Consider the following 6,267-nt stretch of genomic DNA (forward strand, 5'->3'; position numbering starts at 1 on the left):
CTTGTGAGTCACATGGTGAGAGAAAACTTTGTCAGTGTTGTCTAAGAAAATTCAATCTGTCAAAAATGTTGATGCAAATCAAAAAACTCTTCAGCCTCTAATTTTATTATTTACACCTAAAATCAGCATTTAGCTTTAAAGTCTTGTCAGAGATTATGCTTGTTAAAGTTGTTTTTTAGCAACTTGTTATTTTTCAGAGTTGTTGCGTGTTTACAGACTTTTTTCGTGGGAAGGAGGGGTGAGGTGGGTGCTGCAGCACCCCCTGGTGGACGCCAGAGGATGTTCAAAACATTCAACGAAGTGAACGAAATGAGCAAAGTATGAATCCAATCCATTTGAGTTGTGAATGTTTATATTTTTTATGATTTAAGTGAAATTATCATACTTAGATTTTTAACATAAAACACTGGCATTTGTTGTAACTAAACAAATTTTAAAGATTATTAGAAGCTCGTCTAAACTGCTAAAGCAAGCCAAATCTGCTAATCTCATGATGTCATCCATTTAATAAACTTTTATCCAGCTCTGATGTTTCCTGAACTTTATCTACGTTTAAATGATGAGAAAAAAACACAGCAGCCTGTTTGCGGTACGAGCTGTCAGCTGAGAATCGGACGACTATCCTCCCTTTTTCCTGGTTCAGTTTGTTTTCGTCTGTGCGATACCTGCAGATTAGCTTGTGACACGCCACTAAAAGGTCCGGTCTGTTTAAACTGGGGTTAGGTTGGATTTAAAACAGCAGCAGGAGTACACTCCTTGTCAGTAAACATCTTTCTTGTTCTACCTGACGACTCCTTTCTGATGTGGACTGCTTGCTGGTTTTCATGAATCTTTAACTGATGCTCTGTGGTTAAAGGGAAACTACGGAGCTGAATTTAAAGTCACTTTTTACACTTCAAAACCAGTTCTTAATAATTTCTGATAGTATATGTGCAATCACTGCAACAAAGAAAAAAGGTCTGATCTTTTCGTGTAGGGTTCTATGTAAATTTTATAAACAATATCTTACCTGTTGTAGATGGCTCCATATATGACCTCAGCTGGGAGAATCCGTCGTTAGTTCTGATCAGAATAACGAGCTAACGGCTAATTTGACATCTTAAAGCTACCCCAATCTCAAATATTTTGTAAATGCTGTTTTATAAATTGTTACACCTCAGTCAGTTTTTATTGCACAGCTATTTACAACAAATTTCTGGTTGCTTGCAAGAAAACGTAAAAACAGCAGCAGCTAGATGTAGCACTTCTGGTGCAGCTGGGGTCATTTCCAGCAAGAATATTGTATTTCTGTTGGAACAACTGTGCAATTCATAATTTGTCTATCTTCATTAGGTCCTATTTTAACAGTTGTTAAAGTGGACACTACTCTAAAAGATCTGAACTATCCCTTTAAAGTTAACTATGTTTTTCTTTTTATTTTATCTGGAATTGGGGGCGGAAAAAATGGATCAACTCCATCTGTTGTCCAGCTTGTCTTAATCTATTTCTTTGATTAATTTTCAGTACCTCATTTCTTGGTCACATCAGCTGCCATTTCTAAATAAATAAATAAATAAATAAATACATATTATTGTCTTTGAGCTTCTTTTAAAAGTTGGTGAAAGTTTAGCAAACAATCTGGAAAAAGGAAGTCATTTACAAGACACTGGAAACCTTTAGAAGCCAAGACAATATTTTCAGATTTGAAAACCTGTAATGTGTTCGTAAAGTTTTAACTCAGAAATTTAAACCATTACTTCATTTTTTTAATTTTTGGATGCAAAGCAATAATTTGGTCAATGACTATCAGAAAAAGCTTTTTCCACAAACATACAAAAGCATGTTTTTAGAAGGACGTGAAGAAGCCCACCAGTCATGGTTGTTGCTAACTTTGTACTTTCACAGAAGAAAAAACGTGTTTTTAATTATTTAAAACCATATTTTGAGTCTTTGCTTATTTTTATTTTATTGGCTCAAGACAGTGTACACTGTAAAAACAAGTCTGTAAAAAAAAGACATTAAAAACTGTCAAATGTCAATAGTAAAATACCATAAAATCCAAATACAATGTATTACTGTAAATCATAGGTACATTAAAAACAAGTACATGTAACAATTTTTAACTGATGAATTAGCATTAAAAAAATTGTTCAAATTACAGTAAAAATACTGGCATTTGTAGGTGATAAAAAGTTAAATATACAGGTTTTAAATGTACTTATGCATAAATTACTCTGTAAAATATATTATTTTTTAAATGTATTTTTACATAAAAACTTGTAAAAGTACAGTGAAAATGTGTTTATATTTACAAACTAATATGTACATTTTACTTGGTAAAACTGTTGAATTTATGGCTTACTCTGTAAAACTATTTACATATTAACTGTATTATTTTATTTTATTTTTACAGAATTTCTCTGGCAACCCAGCTGCCAGTTGCATTTAGTAAAAATTACAGATTTTTTTTTACAGTGTATAAATCTCATACAGCCAAAAAGCTCACCAATAATCAGATTTAGGACCACATTAATTCATAATCTGGATTTTTACTTTTCATCATATTAGTTATTAATACATTGATAGCTTCTTGTTTTAATAGGTTATGGTTATAACCTTTGTACGTTTGAATAAGAAACACAAAAGCAATTCACTCCCTCGATCTGACTGATCCCATCTGTTTTTCACAGTCTGGCGCTTTAAAAGGAAATAAAAAAAAATAAACAGGGAATACTTCCAAGAATCTTTGCAGTATTTCATCCTCATCCTTTTTTCCATGAAGTGTCTGAATACAGTTACTGTGATGAGGTCAAACTCAGACGCGTCAGGTCTTTTTGTTTGAAACAAGGCGTGTTTATTTAACTTTAAAAAAGAACAGAAACAGAGGTGTTGTGTGGGATTACCCATCTAAAATGCACCAAAAACCGAACCCACAGGACACGTTTCTACCCCAAGGACATGTTTTTTTTTAACATAGTCGACTTGTGTGGTATTTAGTGTCTTTTCAGGTTTTTGTGTCAAGTCAAAACACTTTTTTTTTATACATTTACAACATGAGGTTGAATTAAAGGAGTATCTGTTTCTGGAAGCTTGTGAAGGTGAGGGGGTTAAACAGGAAGAATGTGCAATTCACCCTGAGGAGGACTACAGTCGGAGAGTTTTCTGCCTGAAAAGACCGTGTGGAGCCCATTAACAAGCCACATCAATCAACATGTCATAAGAAATGTTTGCCTTTACTTTGAGCTAAAAAAAAACTTACCTCATGGATTCTTGTACGTAGCTCAGAGGACAAAGAAAGTCTGTGCTGTCAGGCTCGTGATATTTGTGCATAAAAGTGCATTTCTCTCGTGCTTTCAGGATCACTTGACTCGAATTTAAACATAAACCTTAAATCCAACTGGGATTTATTAAATCCTTTAAAAAGTTTTACATCTCATCCATGGAGATTTTGTAACTCTGAACACTTTAGAAGTGAGAAAATAGATTAAAAGACAGAACATCTTTAACGGTAAAAATAAGAATTCAAAAAGTCTGTTGTGTTTTGTTTCGTTAGTTGGGATTACAGGAAAATCTACACCATCACAAAACCAAATGCACGTGCTTCCATTTTTAAAGCATCACATTCCAAAAATGTCAGTAATCCTCCTGAGTCATGTCATGTGACATGCGAAGTACCGGTACATGGCGTGCATTTCTTGGCAGAAATTGTGTTCTATTTTTTTTTTCTTTTAAATTTGTTCTGTTGATTTAATTTATGAAACTGAAGTTTCTGGAATCAGAAAAGAAAAAATAAACATCGAGTTTTGCTGTTGTTTTCTTAAACAGGGCAGGATATGGAGCAATTTCTTAATTAATAAATAGATAAGGACAGAGTACATTGAAGTCTTGAAGATGACTTGATAGTTTTCTTTAACACTGCATTATTTGATTTTCTTTTTGTTTGTATTTCCACTTACATTGTTACACATTGGTACTAAATCTTGGGATGCAATTCAAGCTGATATAAGTAATTTTTTTTTAATTAGGCCGTGTAAGATCACATTTTCTTTTTCCGAGTTTCATTAAACTTAATGTTGAACTCAAACACACAAGTAATTACCGTATTTTCCACCGTACACATCGCTCCGCCCTATAAGTCGCATCAGTCCATATTTGTCTAATAAAGTGAACAAATCCATTAATATGTCGCTTCACCGTATACGTCACATCTATTATGCGTCACCGCTGATGCGTCGCGTTTGTTATGCGTCACCGCTGACAACCCGGAAATGTGGTTCGGTGTTGTGCCAAAAATCTATGGGGTGCCAAAGAGCGGCCGCGGGAGCATGCATGGGAGGACTTTAACAAGAATTTAACAAGATTAACACCTATAAACAATTATTTGTTTACTTAAAATTATAGTAAATGTGTGAATCAGTCTAACGTTTGTTTAATAAATGCACTTAGATGGTCAAATCAGCTGTATTTCAAAAGCCGATACGTGGAAGTAAACGCATGCTTGCAATGAGTCGCTGTTCAAATTTAACAAGATAAATGCCTAAAAACAAGTATTTGTTTGCTTGAAATTATAGTAAAGGTGTGTCTCAGTCTAACATTTGCTTAATAAATGCACTTTAATGGTCAAATTAGCTTTGTTTCGCCGGGGCGGTGCGGCTGGTTTGACTTGCTCCAAGAAGCGAGCAGAACGAAGATGGGGAGGCTAAGGCAAGCCGATTGTATCAATAATAACTGGTGAAGATTTTCGGTCATCCAGGACATGGTAAATTCAAAAAAGTTCAAGAAAAAAAAACTATAAAGTATAATAAATAAAGTACACTTGTTTTTGTTTTGAACTTTTTTGAGTTTGGCATTATAGCCACGTTTACCTATTACATGATACAACGGCATGCCACACTTCTACTTCTACTCTGCTGTCATCAAGTGGCTGAAAGTGGTACTGCTCAATTTTTTTTCCAGTCAGAATGAATGAAAACGGTCATATCTCAGCCAAAAATTGGTTTATAAGAAAAAAATCCATAAATATGTTGCTTCAGCCTGTAACTTATGAAAAAAAACTTTGACTTATAGGGCGGAAAATGCGGTATTTAACTTTTGCAAAAAGTGTTTCAGCAGGTCTGCTGGTCTTGTTTAATAAAAGCTTAGTGAGTTTCGTTTTTGTCCAATACTTCATTTTAAAGGTAAACCTGACCTGATGTATCTTGTGTCTGAACGTCCAAGCGTCTATTTGACATTACAACAACATGGCCTCAGATCCTGTGAGTGTGCGGTGCCGACAGATAATGGCTGATCATTCTTTTTCCCTATTTAAGGCCGAGTGAAACCATTCATCTTTGCTGAACTGTTGTGTTGATTGCTTCTTGGTGATTCAACCGATAGCCCTTGTGCTACATGAATTTTGTGAGTCACTTGTCCGTAGATGAAAGACTAGCTCTAACCTGTGTTTACCTGTGTCAACAGAATCCTCGTGGGCTCCTTTGTTCCTGGAACTGCACCTCCTCCTGAGGTCAAGTCCTTCTGTTAGAAATATCTTTCTTCTATGCTTTGCAAAATAACAGTAATTATTCTCAACTCTGACTGTCTGCCTGATCTCCTCTGACCAACTTACCTGGAGATCCTCTGAGCACAGAACCTGAAGTCCTAACCTGGTATTTCCTGAAACCTAAAAGAAAACCTGTAAATTCCAACCTCTGGAATACTACTTAGCATACTCATCTTTCTGCTATCTTCTACAGATGCTCCAGTCCCAGATTATCCCAACTTCACATTGTAAATACATCACTGACATTTTTTACTGTTGTCTCCCTTGAATCTGTTTGCTCTTTGGAAATCTGAACCCTGATTATAAAATGCTTTGCCAAAAAGACACTGAGCTGAAAAAAAAAGTCACATGGGCGACTGTGGCTGAGTGGTTAGAGCAGTCGTCTTCCAAGAGTTGGGGGTTCAAATCCACCAGCAGTCACATGCTGAAGTTCCCCTGTGCAAGACAATGAACCCTTCATGGCCTCTGATGTGTGTCCCATCAGTGTATGAATGTGATAAAGCACTGATTAGTCTCTTTTAGAATGATTTGTTCAATTAGCGTTGCATAGATCTAGTATAGTGCTGTATGAATGGGTAAATGAGGGCACAGATTGTGTTGTAAAGAGCTTTGAGTGTCCTGATAAGATAGAAAGGCGCTATACAGTATAAGTACAGTCCATTTACCATTTATCTACAGTAAAATACATAACGGATGACTAAAGCCTGTTGAGTGATGAAAACTATTCTGTGGTGAGACTGGGTTCTTCA

The sequence above is a fragment of the Nematolebias whitei genome, chromosome 13 (genome assembly GCF_014905685.2).
Source record: "Nematolebias whitei isolate Nwh7 chromosome 13, NemWhi1, whole genome shotgun sequence".
Lineage (NCBI taxonomy): Eukaryota > Metazoa > Chordata > Actinopteri > Cyprinodontiformes > Rivulidae > Nematolebias > Nematolebias whitei.